This window comes from Nylanderia fulva, unplaced genomic scaffold, assembly GCF_048542155.1.
Source record: "Nylanderia fulva isolate GAGA-0341 unplaced genomic scaffold, ASM4854215v1 Scaffold11, whole genome shotgun sequence".
NCBI classification, from domain to species: Eukaryota; Metazoa; Arthropoda; class Insecta; order Hymenoptera; family Formicidae; genus Nylanderia; species Nylanderia fulva.
This window is the reverse complement of record NW_028189302.1, coordinates 726,407-752,399: the sequence shown is the minus strand read 5'-3', so window position 1 is coordinate 752,399 and position 25,993 is coordinate 726,407. Positions and strand designations below refer to the sequence as shown.

At 26.1% G+C, this 25,993-nt stretch overlaps 2 protein-coding genes across 7 annotated transcripts in view; one reads left to right on the top strand and one right to left on the bottom strand.

Moving 5' to 3' along the window:
* Positions 1 to 9,737, bottom strand: part of LOC114937285 (neuropeptide CCHamide-2 receptor) — a 68,003-nt gene extending 58,266 nt beyond the window's left edge. For 4 of the 6 annotated variants that reach the window (XM_085486147.1, XM_029310709.2, XM_029310710.2 and 1 more), the window contains exons 1-2: positions 9,440 to 9,729; positions 9,061 to 9,140 (exon numbers count right to left, since the gene is read on the bottom strand). The gene's annotated coding sequence lies outside the window, so the exon portion shown is untranslated. The other 2 variants (XM_029310711.2, XM_029310712.2) reach the window with 2 other exon arrangements.
* Positions 9,738 to 11,961: 2,224 nt separating this feature from the next.
* The window catches only part of LOC114937295 (neuropeptide CCHamide-1 receptor-like), a 77,337-nt gene continuing 63,305 nt past the window's right edge, over positions 11,962 to 25,993 (top strand). Inside the window, exon 1 of the mRNA XM_085486127.1 lies at positions 11,962 to 12,155. The gene's annotated coding sequence lies outside the window, so the exon portion shown is untranslated. The remainder of the gene's footprint in view (positions 12,156 to 25,993) is intronic.

The window sequence follows — 25,993 nt, the reverse complement described above, 5'->3', positions numbered from 1 at the left end:
GAATACACTTATGATAACAAAATTTACTTTTTAACTACTTTTTAATCGTGACTGATTTTATTACACGGAGACCTTTTTTGTTGAATGTTTTCAATCTTCCGCTTTAAGTCTTGAATATAAAGTGAGGAATGATCAATCTGACTTAATGTAATCAAATCTGATTTGTATATAGCAAGTCCGTTTGAGATAATAACATCATGATTCATAAGTCTCTTTCTTCCTATTTAGTCGGTAAAATAATATTGAAAGATTCGGATCGAATGTAAATTTCTTTTTATATATATAGCAATTGATAAAAATTTTAACAAAAATTTTATCAGATTTCGATAATGCAAAATTGCGAACAAACATTGCAATCTCTGCTGTGAAAAGAATTTATCAAGTATTAATGAAAGAAAAATCGATACGTGTTTTTACAAAGATATAAGCTGCACTTAATACTATTTGTACCATATATGTATTTATTTTATTTATTTTGCAATTACAATTAATTTATATATACATATATTATTTTATACCGTAATATCACTGCCGTTAATTATAACATGTGGAATATTACTATAATAAAATTGTAATTATAAAATTATTATCTCGAAAATATATACATATATATTTAGTTTAATTGATATATTATTTCAACAATTATATGTACATTAGAATGATAATAACCGTTGAAGGCAGTTCTATTATTATTTAATGTTTCTGATAAAATAGCAGAGTTTTCAAATATACACCTGTAAAAAATATACACTTGTAAAAAAGAACCATCTATATTAAAGAAAATGATAAAAACGCGAAAATTTATTAAATTAATATATAATAATACATTATCAAATTAATTTAATAATACATTTATTTTAATAAAAAATAATAAAAAGTCTGTAAGTTGTAAATTGAATAATTCAACTTAATTGTTAAATCAAAGTTAAATTGAAATTTAAGTATTAAAAGTTATATAATTTTTTTTTAATACATCAAACATTTCGAACAAGTTTTCAAATAAATTAATTAAGAATAATTTGATATACACGGATTAAACAATATACATATATTTGTTTATTTATCGCTCAATCCATCCCCATTATCAATTATTTTTCTTAATGAATTAATTGGAAAACTATATTTAATTTTTTTAATTTTGATATCTAGTTTCCAATGTTATGTCCAATATTTTCTAATTATGTTTTTGTGCACTTGTAATACAAATTGCAAAACAAACGGATCAAAAGCGCCGATTATTGTAGTCTGTTTATTTGTTTGCTGTGGATAATAGGTTCATATGCATGTATGAACTATATCATTCCACTAAAGGTTTATGGAAATGCGAATTAATGCTATTGTCTTTGATTTGTCCGCTACAATGATAACCAAACCAGCTTATCAAAGTCACCTTCTTGCTAGAATTAGTTTATGTCTATCAAGACAGAATTGACGGAAAATTAATTTCGAACTAACGAACTCAATAACGATTATTAAATATCAACGTTATATCTATAAATGTATGTATATCGCCCTTTAGTAATGCAAAAATCGTAACAGTTTCGGGCGATAAAATTCATTCAACAGAATCGGGAATGCACACAAATAGCTCTGAGTAATTTTGTTTTTCATAAAAATTTATCAGCGAGATGTGTTAATAAATTTCAACATACACATATAGATTTATTTATGTGTTTTTGCAACGAAAAATTTTTTTCCTGGAAACCTAAAAATTTAAACGCTACTCTACTAAAATGTAAAATACAAGAGGTCATTTTAAATTGATATAAAACTTTCCTCTTTTTTATTTATGTATGAACTAATATAGAGAATCCATTTTTCCTAGACAAAAAAGAATTTCCGTTAGATTTTTTTCTGTATATTTCACAAATTATTGTTATCTTCGCATTTTATGGGCACATATTCTCTGTCAATTTTCTCCGTCGTATAATACAATATAATGGTTGTGTTCCACAATAATAATCCGCTTGAAAGAACGTAATTTGTTCGCGGAAGATAAACGTACGAACACAATTCTCTCCTCAAGAGCTCTTTGTTCGGTTCTCTTTGACGTAAAGTGTGGTCAAATCAAAGGGGATGTCGTGCGATGAGATCTCGATTGAGCTACACATACAGAACAACCAATAGCGGTGGCAATTTCTGCCAAAGCACACCGCGACATCGAGATGTTATTTCATATTGTTTATCAAAGCCGCGCTGTCATGCACTTCTCCGGTTGTAGTAACGCGATGCTTATCCGCGTTGCATTGGCAATCAAATTGAACGGTTGCCACATTTCAAACCACATCTCGCCACAAGTCAAACACTTTTGACGCAAAGACGAAACATACATACAATCTTTCGTTCTTTTCTTTAATCCTTTAAGGGAATTCCAAATGGTTGGCCAAACTCCGACGGATGCTTTGAGAAGTCTATTGTTTTTTTTTCCTATTTTATCGACAAAATATGAGGCTAGATAAACTATAAATGTTTATTATAATTATTGGCCACTGAAAAAATTTTTTTATTGACTTCGAATAAATATTCATTTCAATACTGCCAAAGGAATCATTTATTTGAAACTAATAATATTGATTTCATATGAAAAATATTTATTTGATATGAGAAAATTTTTTTCAAAACAAATAAATATTTATTTATTTCAAACAAATGATTTATTTGACAGCAAATATTTATTAATTTCAAATCAAATAAATATTTATTAATTTAGTCATTTTTGCAGTGTTGTGCTTAGATGATTTTAAAATCAGTTAGATAAAGATGAGATAAAATATATAAATTTATCTTACAATTAGGTAAGATGAAGATGATTTTGTTTTGAATATATGTAGATAGAAGATAAAATTATATATGGCGTGTCATCTAGATAATATTATTTTTAAGATCTTATGTAAACACAGTTATAAAACAAATGTAAAATATCAAAGGGATATTAAAATATATTCATATTTTTATTTGTAAGTTTTTTAATATCTTATGCTCACAGCTTAAGTTCCACTACTTAAACACAATTAGTAAATGTTTGGACCTTTTTCGAGCAGGAGATACAAAATAATTAAACCGACATTAATCTTCAAATTAATCGTAATATTTATTGAAAGCGGAATGTTTCCTGCTTTTACTTAAGCCTTTCTTAACCGCAGAAATTAATGACGCTATAAATTAGGTAATATAAAAACAGTTATAATACATAAAAAGATTTTATCTTTTCTACTACTTTTTATTAAAAATACTTAAGTAGTTTTATTAAGTAGTAGAATAGATAGTGTTATATGACTCTATGTGATTAGTGTTATATGACTCTAAACCAAATTATCTAAACATTATTCTAGGTAATTTAGTAAAAATAACATTTTTTTATTTAAAAAAATTTATTATCTATATATAAAGATAAGATAACGCCAAATTTTATTTAGATGATTATCTATATAATTTTAAATAACATCAAACACTGTATTTATATTATTATATTATATTTATATTTTATTTTATTTATATTTTATATTATATTGCATAAATATTTTTTATATATTTTAGTAATGATGCCGATCATTTATTCAAAATGTAAAATAAACATGAAAGATATTGTCAAAATATGTGAGATATAAGAATGAGATAAAAAAAATAAGATTTTATATTCAAAATATTATATTCTAGGAACAATAAAAGAGCAAATTTTTCATTATACTATAAAAATGCGATCAATATATACATATACATATATATACTCGTATATAGACTAATTTTTTGATGTGTAAATAAAAAATGCTGAATTTTTTCGTAAGTAAACATATACATATAACAATGATATAAAACTTTTTTTTTTGCGGAACAATTTTGTACAGACTTTAGAACGAGAAGTTTATGTACTCCGTAAAACACAAGAATTCATTTTTCACTGTCCACTGGTCACTATAGGGAATTCTCTGCACTATGTAATTTAAGATAAATAAGCTTTATTTTATAAGAATGTTTTATCTTATTAAAAAAGATATCCACGTGTGACAATATTTTCCTTTATTAAATTATAATGTAGAAAACAGAGACTGCCCTGTTCATATTTTTAAACGCGTGATATTTTATACATGTGCCGATAAAATATATATCACGTGACAGCGGCGTTGAGGAAAATAATACACAATGGCGCTTTTACAAAAGAAGTAACGAATTGCGTTTTCCATAATTCGGTGTCAAAGCAAAATATGCAAACCAATAATATTATGTAATATTTGGCTTTGTTACCAACATTATGTGTAATTTATATCGCACAACCATACTATATTTTTTCAGATATTTCTAACAGCTCATTCACATTTAGTAACCTCTGTGCCGTATATTAAAAATAAAAATAATTATATAAATATAGACGCAGTACAAATAATATACAATATAAAATCATAAAACGTAAAAAATATGTAATATTATGATAAAAAAAGCTTATAAAATATTATAACATTAGAGAAATATAAGAAAAACCTTCTATTACAACAAGAAAACATTCTCAAATGTGTGTGAAGAGCAAATCTTCAACAAGAGCTATAAATTAAAAGTTGTGGTAACGTTTCTGCCGCACGTAAAATGCGTGTATAAAAATAACGAATCATTTCATGCATATTGAAGAACTTTTACTAACAAAAGGAAATTACACGAAAAAAATAGAAGCAGGTTAACTAAGATATTAAGACTATTTTATTTATGAATATTTTCTACATATATTAAAACCTACTATGAATAAAAAAAATTGCGTCCTCTTACATGCAAGATTTAAGCTTCTAAATTCTGGACTAAGCTGAAATTTCACAGAGGCTAATGACGTGGACACAGAAGTCTAATGTGGAATTTTCATAATACAAAATCGGATCAAACTTTCAACTGCGAACACCTTGAATAAATCCCGTGACCTCATTCCGAGATTTCTAAATGCCACTTGCTGCATTTTTTCTTAAAATTGCTTTCCTTGTATTCACACGCATGCAAATGCGTAAAATAATTCCTCAAAATACGTTTCATATCTAGATGTAATTATATTGTATTATACACTATTAGACTTGCATATTTAGTGTGCACGGAAATAATTATGTATTTTCGCACATTTATATTATATGCAACTATTTCATTAGTTTCTAATTTTTTAACAAAATATTTTTGAATGTCTCTCTTTATTTCACGATAAAAAATATTTTAGTTGTTTTTTATTAAGTGATTAGAATTCTACGAAAGAAAATAATTATCGCGCTGAAAAGTTAGAACAAATAAAATGTAGAATTAATTTTCGAGTATTTTTTCAAAAATAAATATCTAAAGTATAATATATTACTACAATTTTTTTATGCAATTGAAATAAAAAAGTCGCAAGTTACTAATCTTTCCGAACGTGATTATGTGTCAATTAGTGCATAAATTAAATTTCGCGTTTACCTCCGTGTTCATCGAAGTGATAGCAATATCAATATCTCGTTATTGTTATTAGAACAGCCAAACATTATTCTCAATATAGCTAAACTTGTTGAAAATTTCGGAACAGATCGCAATAGGATACTGTTGTTAATGACAAGCTTCTTGTAGTTAAACAAGATAATAAACTTTAATATGCTATTGCGGACTTTAATATGTTTACTACTAAAGTTCAAAGGGTAAAACTTGTTTCACATGTCACGTTTATATGGCAGTTTAAACTCTTCTAATACCACGGGTTGCCAACGAGAGTTCCAACTTATTGTAATGTAATTTTTACTGTTGTTTGCCACTTTCCACACTCTATATACGAGTATATTTTTATATCTTCAACTTCACTTTGTAACCTGGTACTAGACTGTATGAGCATTAAATGTTTGTAGGATTGAATAATATTTAGTACGGCAACGAAATGCAATAACAAAAATTCCATCATAAGATTACAAATACTGCAATTTCATGCTGCATTTGCGAAAATATTTTGTGTAGAAATAATATAAACGAATTAATTATTTTATCTTCTTTTGACAAAAAATGTAATATAAAAAATTATTTTAATGTTAAATAATTATAAAACTATTTAAAAACTATTTAGAATTATATTATATAAATAAAACCAATGAATAACAAAATTCACATTTCTCAGAAATTTTACATTTATTTTTAGAATTAATATTTGGCAAACTTTTATCGAAAATTCTCTGGAATTATTATATCAAATTATATTAAATCTTTAAAATAAATTGATGTCTACTTTTTTCTCACAAGTCTCATGCAATTTAAATATTCAATTATTTTACATTTTCAAACATAACAAAATATTTTGAGCACGTAGTGTCTTATAAAGATATTTCTAGTTATTTTTTTCATTTATACTAAATATAGGATACATTTCGCAAAATAAGGGACGGAGCAATCGAAGTAATAATGATTAAAAGAAAATTATAGATATTGCAAATAATGGTAGCAACTGTTCGTTCAAATATCACTATCTCCGTCGAAACTTTCTGCTTGACATAGATGACAGGCGCCAAATAATGCTCGTTGCGACAAGCTTTGAAAGCACCTCCACTTCCCCTTTCCTCTATGTCACCTAAAGTTGCTTAACATTAACCTAGTTATTGATATTGTGCCTGGAAGCACTGGCTATAATAAGTGCTTTCCGTTCCACGTGTATTAGCGCGAATCCAGAAACGAATTTGGTAGCACGTTTACGTTCTTAATGGCATATCGAAAAATCGCTAAAAATCTCGTGTATAATGTATTTTTACATATATTTTTAATTCATATTTATTACATATTATATATATTTATTATATATTATTTAATATATTATTATATATTTAATATATTATTATATATATTTAATATATTATTATATATTTAATATATTATTATATATATTTAATATATTATTATATATTTTATATATTATTATATACATTATTATATATTATATATTTTTAATTCAAATAAATTAGAGAAATCTGTAAAGTTGCGATAATATATATTTAATTGACGTTCAGAAATAAAAGTGGTTTTAAACTCTCTTTCTCTCTCTTTCTTTTTTTTTCTTGTACACGTGTATTTTGAAATCTAAGAAACTATTATTTATAATTATAATATTCGGAGCTGGTTGATATTAAATTGTTCAGTAGATAAAATTTGCGTTTGATAAACGATAGATCGAGATCGTTTCGCGAAAAAAGGGCGATAAAAGCAAGATTTACTGGTTGAAGTCTTGAATTTCATTTCGAACAATTATTCCACGTACATATATAGGGTTTATATCTCTTCTACATATATGACGTATGTTAGTAGTTGAATCCTCGAATAATGGAGTCTAAGTGTCAAATGGATGAAACCTTTTAATTACTACTAACTGCGACGTATCGCATTTGCATAACAATATCACATGTATTATTTCTATCTGCACAATTGTATACTCATTTTGATCCAAATAAAATTGTAGTTTTGTTACAACAACAACATAGTTCTGATGACATATTATAATTGTGTAAATAGAAATAATAAATAATTTTATGTTAATAATGAATATAAAAATAATTTGCATAAAAGCTGTCTACAAAAATCTAACCTGTATACAAATTGTTTACGTTTATAATATCTCGAATAAAATACAGCTTTATCGAGAGCGCGAGAATCAACACGTTGTGTGAAACTTAGAAGAGAATATTTACTAAAATTAGTCAATTAATTATTTTTATTTTGCTTAAATTTTTTTTAGATTTATTATTCTTTGAAAAAAAAAGAAAAGCGCAAAAGTTGCATATATTATATTAAAATTTAGAATCGTCATAAGGTCTATTTTTTTTAACTGAATTGGCTATATTAGTTCAAAGGTTATCTTTTTTGCTCGACATTGGAAGGAAAAAGACCTCTGAACTAGTGTAGCCAGTTCGCAGCTAAAAAGAACAGACCCATAGATTTGATCCGTTCATCGAGATGAGCGTAATAGATGATGAATTGTGAATCGCAATAAATATAATAATCAAGTTTTTACATGTTTTTCATGGATAAATTTAAATAGTACATATACATAATCCTTTTGTTTTATCTCGCGTGGATATAACATTAGAGAAAAAGTAGTATTAAATTATTTCTATTATTCTATAATTATTCTATATTATTCTACAAAGACTTAAAAGTACGTAAATATTAAGAAAGTAAAACTCTTCTCTCGACCGTACTGGCAAATATTATTTATTAAATCACAACGTTTCGACCCTTATTCTTTGAGTCTTAATCAAGAGACTTGTGAAAATAAAAATAATTATTATTTTTATTTTCACAAGTCACTTGATTAGAACTCAAAGAATAAGGGTCAAAACGTTGTGATTTAATAAATAATATTTGCCAGTACGGTCGAGAGAAGAGTTTTACTTTTTTAAATTCTGTCTGGCAATTCTCAAATATCTACGTAAATATTAAGAATTTATTTACATAAAATGGTTTCACTATAATTCTTACATTAGTCTCACTTTGCTTTATCTTTTGCAACAAAAATAACTCGACATGTTAATTGATACGCAATTGAATTACTTGAAATGGAGTAAAAATTATATTTATTTGATTTCATATTTGATTAATATTTTAATTAAGAATTTAATTTTTGCTAACTGATACTACATTTATCATTTAATATACTGTAATAAATTATACAAATAATGACAAATTGAAACTCCATTTCGTTATTAATTATTATACATTTTTTAATAATTACTTTAAAGTTTAAAGCATAAATTATTACGCAAATTGGAAAAATTTTATTATAATATATTTTATAAAGATTATGCTGATGTGAGAAGAAGATAAATAATTATCAATTATTATAATATGTAGTTCCTAATATAAAAAGAGGAGAGTAATTCTACAAATTTTACAAGTGTGCTTTTTTTGCATGTCTTATAGAAAAACAAGTTAAATCTACAATAAATATTATATAATATACATTTAAAATTTAAATAAAATCACAATTTTGTATATACATAATAACTTCCGTTTTTCTCGTTTAACTTATTTTTCTGCATCTTATCATTTACCGAGACTTTCACAAACAAAAGGTAATTCTTTAAAAATGCTTACCTGATAAGCTTTCTCTTTCTTCACTCTTCTAAATTGTCGCGTTTTCTTGAGATAAAACTAAATTGAGTTTCGACGGTTTACTAGAACACAATTTTGTTAGCTGCGTTTTAATATACAATTATTTTTTTTATGTGATATATACATTTACATATAATACATTTTACATGATAATACATTTACTTTTTACATTTTTTATTTTTATCTCACTTGTTTGTTACCAAGATTTCACAATTGTAAACAATCAAAAATTAGATAAAAATAAAAAAAAATTATTATTAAATTACACGCGTAAATTTAAAAAATGAAAAACACATTACCATCATAAATTTTGCTAAAATGCCGGGAGGTTCGCGCGATATTATATTTTTTAATAATATACCTCAGCAAAACACCGGTTCTTCCAGAAAAAGAATCCACACGTTCGATATGTCAATTTTAATTTCAAAGATCTCTAATTTTGTTCGTCAGAAAAATGAGCGCGCAATTCAATCGAAACGTCAAAGAACTGTCAAATGAATATTAATAATACACACTATTGTTATTATTACGAAGTTTCGCACCGCGAAGGGAAGTTAGGTATGCGTTTATCACGGATTGTCTATATAATATTTTAAAACGGATGATCTTTCGTACGATATATACACCAACCCCGGATACCAGTTCGGCGGATCGGGTGCGCAGCATAAACTGAAGGGAATCTCGGATTCACACGGAGGATCTACGTCCGCTCGACGCAGTCGCAAACCAGCTGTAGCTTAGTTGCTCTCCCATCTCTCCCTTCGTCTCGTCCTAACCTTCTCGTTTGTCTCTCTCCATCATTCTATGAGGTGAAAACAGAATCCCACACTTCACGGGAGAGATAAAGAGCGAGAAATATTTATCGTGTGCAAAGCAATCGCGATAGCCTTTTGATTAACGCGATTTCATAGTTGAATCATATACAAAAGAATGATATGTTAAATAAAAAGAGGATTTACATAGATAGGTAAGCGCTTTAACTGTAGCTTCATCGGCGATTTACAAAAGCTTCTATTTTAATAGGATTAGAAAATGTATATAAATGGATATGAATGAGAGGGAATTTCTCTGTGAACAGATAGTTTTATACGAAACAATTTTATTTGCGTAAAGGTAACGAACAGAGATAACAAATTTTTTTGCTAATTATTTTTTTATTACAAAGATACACCTTCGATGAACTTTAATCTTGACGTTATATGTTATAAAGATAAAAATCGTGATTATAAGAACATTTTTATTTCTCCTTTTCAAACATATTTTATATAAATATCTTAAAAATAAAATGAGACCATTGATTAAGATATATAAGCATCTCATTATTTCTAATTTTACATTTATCAAAATTTTAAATTTTACAATATTAATCATTGGATACATGAGTATCTGTTAATATAAATAATTTAATTAAATTTAAAAAAAAGTTTTTATTTGCTTAGAGAAGTATTTATTAAAAAACTTTTATTAATATTTAATATTTAATATTAATATTAATATTTAATATTAATGTTAATAAAATTTTAATTTCTTGATTATATTATACATACAGAAATTTTGATTTAATTTCAAAATCACAGGCTTGTAATCCTGCATTTGCAATTTGTTGTTTCATCTGTGCTTGTCAAATGTACATTAAATTTGCCTATTCAAACTGACAGCAAATGCTCGAACACACATTATCATGTGCATAGGTCGATTATATCTTGGTCATCGTACTCTCTTAAATATAATCAATGTATCATCACTGATAAACAATATATGTAGGTTCAGTAATGAGCAATTGCAAACAATAAAATATTAGTAAGAAAAATCAATAAGTGACAGCGATTAATTTTTCATGAAATCGTTCTGTTTTAATAAATGGAACATAAAATGGAAGAGCAAAGTGTCAACATTTTTACTAAAAATACTTATTGATCTTTAGTAAGACCTTGCCATTACTTTTAATCGGTGACGTTTTAAAAGAATAAGCTGCTTACCGTCAAATGTAGACATACCGTATAATATGTTATTAATAAATTTTTAAGTAAATAATATTTCATAATTTAGTATTTATAATATTTTGATATTTATAGATGATACAATTGAAATAATTTATTAGACATTAAAAACAAATCTTAGGTTTATAAAACGATAGACAAATTTTTGATAAGTTTGTTGAAATTGATTTTTTTTCTCATAACATATTTTATAATAAAATAAATAATATTTTGATTGTAAATTAATGCACTATTTGTATTTCATTAATCTACAGAAATACCTGATTTAACCGTATAATTACATTTAATCAATTTTAAGTAAACAACATTCCATAATTTAGAATTTAGAATTTATATATTTTAATATTTCTAGATGATATAATTAAAATAATTTGTTAATTTAAAAAAAAATAAAAATCTTAGGTTAGAGGTTTATAAGACGACAGACAAGTTTATTGAAATTGATTTTTTTTATAACATATTTCATAATAAATAATATTTTTATTATAAATTAAAGCACTATTTGGATTTTATTAATCTACAGAAGTAATGATTTAAATATTATACACGGTTTGCGAATTCCCTTATGTCATCGGGTCCGAATTATGCGCGTCATCGTTGATAACTTATTCGCGCGATGTCAAATCCTGTGCGATTCTGCTACCAGTTTCCGCTGGATATCCTTCGCGTGGAGGGACTTCGAGAAAGAGATATTTTAGGAGAAACGATCAACCGCCACTGAACTAAATCGCTCTCAGTCATTTGGCGTGCCGTTTGCAAATCCATTTGGACTGGCAATTAGAATTTCCGCGATAAGTGGAACGGTCAACCTGGTCAGAGTCATCTGCACTTACACTTTCCCGTCTTCTCTCGGATTACAGTCGAGTACGGAGGTTATGTCAAACGCGTCACCCTTCAATTCTCTCGTTGCTCCACTTCGACGAGCTTTCTCGTGCTTTTCGGTGTTTTTTTTTTGTCGTTTGAGTGTTTCGCGGATACGAGTCGAAAACGCTCTTCTAATTGCGCTTCCTTGATTGATTACACGTTGAAGTACCAGTGCAAACAAACGAGAACAGAAGGAAGGTACATGATGTACTGGTATGTTTTGAAAAATCTTTTTTCTATAGTGTTTTTCCTATTTTTTTCCTTATCGTTGACGGTATTGATTTTTTACGAACAGATTTCTCTGATTCTTTTTATATGCGAGATTGAACAATATAATAAAGTTTATATAATTGATTAGTACTGATATTTGCCGTAAAAAAATAGAAAATAATAATAAAGTGAGAATTGTAAATTTCGATTAAAATATTTTTGATGAAATTGATTTAGGATTTTTAATTTTAATTAAAACATTGTATTCTCATTTTAAGAATTTCTCACTTATTTTTAGAATATTCTGTTCTAAAATAAACGTCAAAAGAATCCACCTATCTTAAAAGAGAAATCCTCTAAATCTAAAGATTAATATCAGATATTTTTAACTCATAAACATGAAATTTATTTTTACATTAAGAACAAAAGTATATTGTTTTATAGCACACAGGTACAAAGATTGCAATAGTTTTATTGTATTCATATTTTTAACAATTTATTATTTATTACATATAAAAACTAAATATTTTTTAGAATACTTGAATTTATTAAATTTATTGAAATAAATATTAAAGATATTTTATATAAGATATATATTAAGCAGAAAATAGTTCGTATTGTAATGTCAAGATTAAATCATTTTGAAATGTTGGATGAAAAAGTTTCATTATAAGATATCGATAAAATGAATTTTTAATTAATTTTAACATTTATAATTAAGATAGAAAAATATAACAATCTTTATATTATTTCTATTTTCATATTCGTACGTAATCATGATAATAAAAAATTTTCAAAACAAAATTTAATCGTATTAATTTACTGAAAAAAGGTACAAATAATATTTTGATAAACTTTTATGTAAAAAAATAAAAATTGTATAATAAAATAAAAATTTTTATTATAATAATCCTTTTTTCTTAGATTTGAGTTTATGTTTTAATATTTCCTTTTCTACTCTTATTAATTTTTCGATTTTTAATTTTACATGCTTTTCTAGAAAATGTTAATCTTGAATTTGAATTAAACTTAATTTTGCTTTATTTAAGTTTAATTTTGGTTTAATAATGTTTCGTTTGCACATCGTGTTTGCGCCACAAGTAACTGTTGCTAACTTAAGTTTCACTGAGGTTTAACTGATCTCAATATACATAAAACTCGATTTATGGATTAAGGGACGTTTAGTTGAACTGCAGTTTTTAAGCCATTATTGAAAAATTGGCTCTTAGAAATAATTGTTAAAAAGAATTTTATAGTATATACAATTATCTTACTTCGAGAATACAATTTTCAGGTGCTTACATGAAAGGTCTCGATCGATGTGACTCAATTTTCCTATCTGCTCTCGCGCGACGATGTCATCTAATGAATATAAAAAAATCTCTCCCTAAGTTTGAATATATTTTGTATCCACTTCAATTTCAATATATTTTATCCTCGCGCGTATAAGTATTTTATTGTAATATATATATATATATATATATATATATATATATGTAATTATATTATTTGTTCATATATATCTCGGAATTGCTTCAAGGCAAATTGCGCTGCAAATTATCGTATCGTATATATTTGCAATTCCATTCGAAATGACGTAACGTGCGTATTTTGCAAAGTGTATTTATGTCAGGTTAGCCATAAAAAATTCAAATTATTTCTGTCGCTTCCTTACCGCGACGAGAACGATAGGGATAGTAAATCTGGACGTGATAATTCACTGTTTGAGAAGGAATGCGAGAATTGAAGTATTTGAGATGAGAAATAATAGAATTCGAGTATTACGGATATTTACGGATCGTTATAGGCCTTTATTTGATCGAGCAGAAGACAAACAGAGCATTTTACGGTGTCTATCTTCTTTCGGTAACAACATGTATAGTTTATAAGAATCTTGAAGAAGAATGTGCTGCTCAATACAGTATCAGAGAATAATAGGACAATTATTGGAAAAGGGAAGCTCGCCTGCCATAACGAATTTTCTTTCCCGATTCAAGCACGAAAATTCGTTCGTTCGCGTAATAAAGAAAAGAATTTTTGCAACCAACACATGATTCTCATATACAGGGTGTTCCATTTTAAAAAACGCACCTCGATCATTCTTCAACGAAGCATTTTTAGCAAAAATGCTTCACGTGACCTTCATGTGACCTTCAAATAACTTTTTAAGGTCAAATCAATGACACCATATAACTTTTGTCTAAATGGTTTCGAGGGGGACATAAGCTGGTGCCATTGATTTGACCTTGAAAAGTTATTTAAAGATCACGTAAAAGTCCAACTTTAATTTCTTAAATAGAACCATCTATTTTTTTATTGTATATTCTTGTAGCTTATCTCGAGAGCTTCCTAAAACCCTATAATAAAGTATTTTTACATAGAGTACTCTTTTAATTATAAAGATTTGAAGCTAGCAATTTTATACTAAAATGTAAAATATTTTGTAAAATATTCAGTTTGCGATATTCATAGCTTAATACTTTTATGCACGGAATAATGAGACCAATCAATTGGTGTAAAGAAAACACATAGTTGCTTTAAAAATGATGTATGTTATTTGTATTATATATTTTTTTAAAGCAACTATATATTTTCTTTACACCAATTGATTGGACTCATTGTTCCGTGCATAAAAGTGTTAAGGTATGATTACCGAAAATCAAATATTTTACAATAAATTCCCAAAATTATTAATAGCAGTCATTAGTATTTAAATAGGAGTTGTAGAAATTAATCGATCAAACTAATTAAGCAATTAAATTTTATTCAACGTTACGACGTTTCGACCATGTGAACAGAATCTGACGATCCTTCGACGGGTTATGATGTTTAATGTTTCGCTGTGTTCTATTGATTGACCTACAATAAGTTCAAGAAATGTTACTCATAAAATTTGTATAATAATGTGTTAATTCTAATTTAATTTATTTTGTTTCGCTTGATAAGGACCATAATTATATGGTTGAAACGTCGTGAAGCTGAATAAATTATTTACTCGCTAGTTTGGTTGATTAATTTCTACAATTCCTGAATATTTTACACTATGGCATAAAATCGTTAGCTTCAAACTTTTATAACTCAAAGAGTGCTCCATAAAAAAAAAATATTTTATTCTAGGGTTTTGGAAAGCTCTCGAGATAAGCTACAAGAATATACAATAAAAAATAGATGATTCTAATTAAAAAATTAAAGTTGACCTTCACGTGACCTTCAAACGACTTTTCAAGGTCAAATCAATGGCACCATCTTATGTCTCCCTCGAAACTGTACATTTTTTGTCTGAAACATTTTTGTTAAAGAATTATCGAGATGCGTTTTTTAAAATGGGACACCCTGTATATTTATCTGAATCGATTACTTTCGAACGATAGCTTTTCTATATTTTATAGACAGACAGGTGTGAAAAAGATTCTTTTCCGCGTAATTTTCATGAACGGGTCATTTCGAAAAAGTAATATGCACATTTAACGGGATATATATATATATATATATATATATATATATATATATATATACTATACTACTATATTATACTACTATACTACTATATATATACTATATATATATATATATATATATATATAGTATATACGATATATATTTTCTCGTAGAGCTGTTATTTAGCGAGGACACGCAAACGCTGGCATGTGTCGCATATAAACGCGAAACAAACCGTAATGTACTATTTACTCAACTTGAGAGACCTTGTAGTCAAAGCAAAAGTTAAACGCCGCGAAAGGAATGAAGAACGCAGTAATATGCATTAACTGCACTGTTTCGCCACAGATTTATTATTATACGCGCGAGAAGTTGAGAGAGTAATGAAAATTTTCAATTTTCCGATAAAGTGGCTGCTCGAAATCGCTTTCTTCTCTACGTATAAAATAACGTTCGTTTAAAAACACAATCTGGCTGGAAGAATTAAACGTCATTATCAGTTTTTGTGTGCGCATTAAACTCGGTTTTAATTTTTGGAACTAATAACAAATAAGTTTGATTAATTAAATTATTAAATTTTATTTTAGATTCACGAAACTCATATGCGAAAAAAATATAATATTAGTGTAATTAAAAAAATTTAATATACGATAAATAATTTAAGAATCAAAAATACATTGCATTAAAAATACGTTGGTTAATTTATGTTAAGTTAGGTTGGTAAAAAAGTAAACTTTTATAAAATTTACATTAAAAAATAAATATACCAAAAGCCATAATACAATATTAAATGATTTCTGGGAAGATAATAATCTATATTGATGAACAGCATTGAAATATTCTTCAGAAGTTTCTTTCGTGCTTTACTTATACATATCAGCTGAAAAATACGGGAAGGATTAAAAGATTATCGAATTTGTATTACATACTTAATGTTCAGCAGAGTACACTCGCGTGAATTTTTTATTATTTTTACTGGGATTTTTTTCCTCATATAAATGTTTTATAAGCTCGGCATATTTTTCTGTCTGGAGAAAAGTTGACAAAATTATGAAAAATTCGAAGTAAATCGCGCGTATTATTCGTATTGTAATATAATCGCGAATAAGGATTTTATCGTAGAGAATTTCTTCTCTCTCGCGTATTCTCTTTTACATTCCCTAGACAGCTATGTTAACAATGTCATTATAAGGGATAAAATAGCAGGCTACAGATATGTCTCACTGCTCTCAATCATTTATACAATCTTTTTACATAAGAAAATACGAATTAAAATATTTAATATATATATATATATATATATATATATATATATATATATATATATATATATATGTATATATATATATATATGTATTTATGCAAGTTTTTTCATGCTAAATAGCTGACGATTTTTCAACTCACGTTTTATTTGATGCTTTTTTTTCAAACCGTCGATCTGCAGAATTCTCGAAGTCTCTTGCGCTTCATCTTTCCTGAAGTCTCCTCTTTATTTTTCTAGAAAAATGTATTTTTTTTAAGTAAAAAAATTACAAATTATATACAAGCAATCGTAATTATTTATTAGATTAAAATTCGTAATAGTTTATTATATGCCTAATAAAATAAATTATAGATAAACAATTAAAAAATATATACATATCTACCTAATTTAAAAAATATATATATTTACTGTAATTTTATACTTAATTTTTCTCATAGCAGAATATTTTTTCCTCCGATATTTTAGTTTTATATTAATATTTTTTCTAGCTCTTTAATCTTCAATCATTCAATTCTATTCAATTAAAATGTATGTTTTAAATTACATTCGCTAAAAGCTTTTTCACATAATTCGAGTTTCAATAACAGATAATCTGTTGTCTTCTCTCATATATTGAATAATATTGTAAATTTATTGTATGCATGTGTGTGTACATATGTTATTCTATATTAGGAAGTACTTAGTTGTTTTGTGATTGTCTCTTTGTCGGCAAAAGTAAAGAGATTATAAAGTTTCAAAAGTCTTCCTTTCTAGAGGAACATTTGTCTTGGTTTCTTAACATTTCCAGAACATTTTCTTACGAATTAACGAAGCGAAGCCGTACATTCATGTAACAACTGGCTTTAACTTTTTCTTTTGCTACGAAAAATATCGGAGCTCGCATATTATGAAGTTTCATCCTTAGTTTGTGACGATAAAAAGCCAGACAACTAAAATAACAATTTGTAATGTTGAATGTTGCGCGCTGATGTAAGATAACATCTTATAAAATTTAACTCAAAAATAAATTGACGGAAAATGTGTCACGTGAATTTGACAAATAAATAGTGCGCGTTAAATTTCCGAATTTCTTATTTGGACAGATTTTTAAACTTTATTCGATTATCTCGCTGCATGTGTATGAGATTTATTTTTTTCAGATATAAAGTCCTCGAAAAGTCGATATTGTACTTTTCTCGCTGAAGATTTAAAATAAAAGTAAAAAGATGCTTATATATTTTAATATTTAAGAAGTGAAAGATTTTATTTTAACTCTTCTTTCTCTTTAAGAATTAATTTTCTGACAATTTAATTAATATTTAATCAGCCAGATTTAACATAAAAATCTATTTGTAAATTTTATCAATAATATATTTTTCAGATTAAAAACTTCGCGATAAATAATCCGAGCGATATTTTCACCGAAACTTTCAAGGATTCTGTCAGAAAACTGCACTTAACATCTCTTTCGTCGTTCATGGCGATTTTCAATAACAAGATTTTCAAGCAAATCGAGAATTTAGCATAATTCTGTCAATGGTTTCCATTGAGAATTTTTATCGAGAATTTTTTGCAGGATTAAATTCTGTAGATTTCTTATTGAATAGAAAGAATGTGTGCAGTACATTTTACATTATATAAATAGATATATAAACATAAATATACATTGTAATATCGTATTCAGATTATAATCTTTATTATATATATATAATAATAATAAATATATATATAAATAATATATATAATATATATATATATATAATGTATATAATAATAAATAAATAAATAAATAAATAAATATATATATATATATATATATATATAATAAAATTGTATAACAAATTAAGAAGTATGTTATGTCATAAAATAAATATAATTTTTAATAATTATTTTTTAAATGTATTTTTTGTGTTGTGTGTGTGTGTGTGTGTGTGTGTGTGTAGACTAGAATACAACATATAATAGTATAAATTCCATTCACAGTATTTTAATATATGACACGTATTAATTACTTTCCACTAGAACAATATCGCCACTAATATTTATAGTCGGAAAATTGAAGGAAAGTTTCAAGGTGTCGTTTCCTCTCGACGCAGACTTGATCGAATTGTGCTCGTCTGCTGAAATGAAATTTATAGAAACGTGCTTAAAAGTTTCAAAGGCATTGATGTTGTTAACTATTCAAACAACAACGGCAAACAATTTGCAAAACAAAACTAAATGCATTGTTTCTCAATTAAAAGACATCAATATCGACAAACTATTTTATTTGTGTAATTTGTATTAATTTAATATTGAAAAATAATAAAAATGCGATTTATGTCTTCTCTCATTCTCTCTCTCTCTCTCTCTCTCTCTCTCTCTCTTTTGTTTTTTTTCCTTTTCTCTTCTCTTTTTTCACTAACAAACAGATGTACACATACACAAGTATGTAAAATAATAATAATACATCTATAATTAACAGCAACATATATATTTTAAATCTGGCTTCAGCAAAGGAATTTTGCGATTGCAAAAAGATTGATGGAAAAATGTTTTCTCTCACGTTTCGTTGTATTAGCAATTCAAAGAAAACAAAATAAAAAAAGAATGATGGTTCACCAATATAGTCTGAAACGCATTTTATTTCCATAGAATTTCATTAAAAGTCAATTTACGAGGAGAATCGTATTAAATATCCAATTGACTTTTGCTAAAGAGAACGCCCACTGTTTTTTAAATAAACCAGAAGTTAATGAACATAACTATCATATAATAATAAAAAAATATAAAATTTCACAAATGCAATAATAGGATAAAAAATGGTCAAACGTATTTAAAAGAAGGATAATCTTAATCACGTTAAGTGTTTAACGATTGGCGGCGCACTGTTTTTTATATAAACTAAAAGTTAATGAACATAACCATCATATAATAATAAAAAAAATATAAAATTTTACGAATGCGATAATAGGATAAAAAATTGTCGATTATATTTAGAAGGTTAATCTTAATCACGTTAAGAGGATGCTGCCGTTGTTTTGTTTTACTGATTTTAAGTTAGGTTAGGTTCACTTTTTATTAAATATACAGATTGAAAAATCCTCCGTATCTTTTAATACAGGCTTTTAATCTCATTTTTAATACTTCTGTATTATTCTTTCATGTCATCTCTATTGAGAGCGCCATATTTTGTGCACAAATAAACTGCAGAACTTTTGTATTAAATAAGTATTGTTATGAGCTGATGCAAGAGGCCGATAGAAAACTGTAATTTTTTAACTTTTATCGATTTTTTATACGAAATTACAGCGCCCCCGTTTATTATTATCAGTACTTTAATTGCGAAGAAAGATTTTTCAATTTGTATAGTCAATAAAAAGATAAGCCCTTGAATTCAAAGTCGGTAAAACAGACATGGTCAACATCCCTTTAAGTGTTTAACGGCTCGAAACTTCACTTTGCGACTTCTTTTCCACAGGATGTATCGTCAGGCGTGGAGACGGTAATTTTATTTTTCTATCTCGTTTTTTTGGAGATTTCAAAACGAAATCGACCTTAATAAAAAGCCTTAAAGAAGATAGAAATGGGCGCGTATATTCTGGGACGCATCGAGAACTAGTTGCGCGAAGAATTGCGAAAATGGTAAAGGGTCCGTGTAAATAGACATCGTTCCGATGCGTTGCTCGCAATTTTACACGGTTACACAATCAAAGGATCGAGCACTTGGCTGGCATTTAGTTGCAGCAGCGTGTAGTTCCTTCGAGTCGGCAACACGATCGTTTAAATACTTGGGCGGATTACAATTTGAGGACCGTTTCGGTCATAGAATTCTTCTTTGATGATATTCTCGAGGTTAGGAAAAAAGTTGTACGATATTGTAGATAAGTTAATATAACAAATGAAATAATAAGGCTTTCGTGATAATGATCAATGAGAAAACAATAAAATAATATAGTTATTAAACAATTAATACATATTTTTAAATCTAAATTTATATATGTATATTCCAGGTAACAAGCTGACGTCAAAATGACATTATTTTGGCGTTTAATAACGTCAGCTCTTGTTACCTGGGATATTATTAACATTTTATATTCTATTTTCATCGGATTATTTTACAATATAATAAATGATAGGTATATAATAAATTTCTGTATGCAATTACAAAACATGTAAAAAAATATTATTTTGGGGTTTATCCAATAAAAATAAATAATGCCATTTAATAAATATAAATAATATGTGATATTATGTTGCTACTTATTGGAGTTTTTTTCATTAATATCAATTATATTATATTTATTGTATTTTTAATTAATCTTTAGTCGCATCAGATTTTGGTACAAGTAAAATATCTTACAGCATCCCAAATAAAATTATTTGTGTATAGCGTTTAAACAAATAAGTAAACACAAAAATACCGGTTGATATTATTTCCTAAGTATGAATTAATAATTTAATTACATTTTTACGTTAAATTTTTTTTCAATTAATTAAAATAATTAAAGAAGTAGAACTTATTGGAACTTGTGTATTTTATTTGAAATTATTTTATATATAGAGAAATATAAAGTACTTATTTATGATTCTTCTTGATATGACTTAATTTATTTGTTTTTATATTTTTCTCGAACACATTTTGCTTTTATGTACAATCGTGGGAGGTATCCTATAGGATTATTGCGGAAAATGTCACAAGAAAAAGAATATACATATAAAATTACGCACTCGATTCGACCATTAAAAAAATTATTATTAGAAGATATATTACATAATATGATATTATAAAATTTGTTTTTCTCTTTTTGTAATAAAAATTTGAAAATTAGACGTGCCAATCTAAAACTTAATATTTTATATAGAATATTTTTGTGTAGAAAATATATAACAATTATATACACACAGAATTATTATACATATATAGAAAATAATTATAAAATAATTATAAAATATATATTACTAGTTATTTAATTATATAATATAATATAATATTATATACATATAGTATATTATATATATTTTTTAATTAATATAATATATATATATATATTATTTAATTATATAATATAATATATGTATATGATATGATTAATATAATAATAACATATAATATATATTATTTGAGTTATATAATATACAATATATTATTTTGCATTCTATCTTCCCCTTTGAACTATTTTAATAAGTATGTGTAGAGTAATAAATCTACGTGTAGAGTTGCATTACAAAGCATACAAAGAAGTGTGTGTGTGTGTGATTATTTGGGCGTTTCTCCGATAAAAATATATAAATCCTGCAATATATCTCGCGCGTTTCATTATAAAACTCTTTTTTCTTTATCTCCTCATCTCCGATTTATGATCAAAAACGCGCCTCGAGGACAGTTTATCGAGTTTTACATAAATGTAGCCAGGAGTTTGCATGACATATTACTACGTCGCATGCCCGACTTTCGCAAAATTATCGTTTATTGTCACATCTTGCGGCGAGAGGTGATATACGTAATAAAATTAATATTAATAATGAATAAAGATGCGTCGATGTTGTAATTTGTTCTCCCGCAAAATTCATTGTTCTGCATTTTGCTCAACCGAGCGACATCGTAACAACGAAGTGTTTACATAAACCGGTAATATTCACTGTGCTCACTTAAGTTAAGCTACACGAACGACGCCCATAAAAGTATGCGTGGCGAAACTACCACTATACCTCTATTTAACTATCTCTTTAGTATCTCATACACGTATTCGTGTAATTAAATGCCGCGCTAATGTGAATACGTTCGCGGAAGAATAATGAAAACGTGGGAACTCTCGGGAAATTTGATTTAATTCTCTTTAAAAGTTATCTAAGATGATTAAATTAATTAAATAAAATTATTTGATTATTTTATATAAGAAAATTTTAAATATTTAAAAAATTTTTTAAATTAGACAAACTGTTGCGATACAATGCACTTCATATTCTTAGAAATTAATTAAGAACAAGGACATTTTCGCACGTACTTTCATATCTCGAATTTTACCACAATTGCACGTGTGCAATAATTATATAATATGACAAAATTATTTTTATATTATTTTAAAATGTTATAATTTTATAGTTTATATAATAAAATTTTAAAAATTTAATCATTTTTATATTATATGAAATAATTATTGCATTTGTGCAATTGTGGTAAAATTCGAGATGAGAAAGTAAACAAGGAAAATTTCCTTGTTCTTAATTAATTTCTAAGAATATAAAGTGCATGTATCGCAACAGTTTGTCGAATTTAATACTGCGAGTGACTGGATAGTTAGGATAATTAGACTAATGTTGCTATTATCGGGAATGCTATCGGGAATTCGATGATAATTAAGGTATCATGCATCAAATTTGATACCCTGAATTGCATTAGTTTCCTTCGCCTGCTGATTGATTGAAATTAGATAAATAAGACCTATTATGCATATTTTGTATAAATGCATATAAAATATATTTTTTTGTAGAATATAATTTCTAAATAATATTATAAAATACGAATAAAATATGCAGTTTTTAATAAAATACAAAACTGTGATTATCCGAATTAATAAATTTGCTTCTCAGCAAGGTTTCGTTATAAAAATAAATATGGATTGTACATTAATTATATTTTCTTCAGTATTTTTATCACAAAATAATTAATCTGTTGGTTCAAATTTAATAAAAATTTGTTTTATGATTAAGATAAAGAAACTGAAATAATTCGTTACAATAAATCTTTAAAAACAGTTCATAATTGCTACCTACCTACAAAAGGTTCCTCAGAGATTAAAAAAGAAATAAAAAATTTTAATTCTACTTTAATTAACTATTAATTAATAAAATTGAATAATAAAAACGTAATTATTATTTATAACAGTATATTACATAAATAAATTATTAGTATATTTTTAATATAAATATTATGTTAAATATTTGCGATTTGACACATGATGTTGCTATTTAAAAGAATCAAAAATTTTAAAAATTAACTAAAACTTAAAAAATTAACTAAAAAATCATAGAAACGTTTATCTGAAAATTTTTACGTTCGCGAATTTTTAGGTTTGATAAAATAATGTCAATAATATGGAAGTAAGAGAGAGAGAGAGAGATTTTATCTTCTTTATCTTCAAACAATATCTTCTAACAATATTTTATTAATAATGTTGATGCTAAAATACCAATCGAAGATTTTCATTTGTCAGTAACTTAAGCACTACCTTATCAGCTGCGAAAATAATTGAATACGAACGATCGATGATAGAAACGCAGCCGGCTTGGAAGGGCTTGTGCAGGTTTTTTACGTCATCCGATAAATTCAAATGTTTCTTGCTCTACTTACGATACACAATTAAAGCAAATATTTTTAAACATTATACCAAATTTTTATTCCATTAACAAAATTTTTATTACCAAATTTTTATTACATTATACAAAAATAAACAGTTACCATTCTTCACGTCTTTCTATTATTTTAAATCTTTCTCTGTTTCAGATACATATATATGTGTATATATATGTATGTAGTATATATATATTTATTATATACGTGCATTTAATTGTATTTTACTGATGTCGATATATAATAATTGATGTGAGAAACACACAGATGTATTTTATATTTATATTTATGTCAGTTGTTATAAGTCATAATAATAAAACTATAAACATATATATATATATATATATATATATATATATATTATATTATATATTTTTTTTTATTACATTTTTATATTATATTATATTATAAACTTAACTGATTGAATTTTATCGTTGAGAATTTATGATTATAACAATTTCGATAGCAGAATATTTGATATGAAAAATTTAAACACTGCAAAGAATGCAACGCCAGGTTCTAGTTTTTGCTCAGAATAAATATTTTATAAATTAGAGATAATAAAACAACATGAGCTTATTACGAGCTATGTGAATTGATGTCAAACATATATATTTCCAAACTTTACATCAAATCGTATAAATCTACTTTACAATGAGTTAAGCCAGTACGATGTGATCCGTATTACGTCAATTCTCCTCTAATATGTCCTAAGTCTCGCGATTTCTATTATTAAAATTTTTTTATTACATATAACACTTCTTCAAACAATATAATCGAAATTCAAGTAACTTATAATATAACTCTCACCTTAACTTCCAAATTAAAAAACCATAGATTGACACTAGTCATAGAAAGATAGAACATCTTGATACTCATGTTGTAAATACAAAAGTGATACGAGTCGCGACCTGGCACTTTATATATATCTGCTGCTAATTGGTAAACATGTTTTGTAGAAATTGTTTGAAAAGTTTGTTAGGAAGACTCCAATAAAGGAAAATAACTGCTATCTAATGTATCTAAATCTTCAATTTTATTTAAACCTCTGTTTTATGAAAATCATCTCTGATATTAATCGTTTATAATAATTGGGTTCACAATCAAGAATTTTTATGTTTTTCCAATCAATAGAGTTTGACCCACATAAGTCGCATTGCAATCGTTACAATTAATTTTATAGATAACATTATTGATCTCCATCCTTGGTGTCGACTCCTTATGCACCTTAATAAATTTATTTAGACGATTGAAACATTTGAAGTCTGTGGCATATTCTGTTTTTTTGAATATTTCGCATACTCCCTCTGATAATCCACCAATATACGGAACAGCTATGAATCTTTTCTCTTTTTCATTAGGCAGAAACATAGATTAGATAGCCAATGTGTGTATGCTACAAATTATTGACATATTTCTTATTTTTATACATACTTAATTTTTACTGTTTTATTTTTATTTTAATAAATATATATATATATATATATATATATATATTTATTATCATGTTTTACCAAGAGATATGGCATATCGAATTCTACCCAATTATATATAACTGCCCTTGCATCGCATTTCACTACATATGAGCTTTATATATGTGCTTTAGCGATTTAATATAATATATAGAAATTTGTGAATGGAATAAACTTTAGTGTAAAAAATAAACAGTAAAAATGTTTAAATAAAAAATATTTGAATGAAACAAGAAAATATACAAACATGTTTCTTCTTCTTATTTTATTCAAAATAAATTTTATATTTCTAGATATATAAGTATTTTTATTATAATATATTATATAATATACACATGTGTTTTAACTAATATAC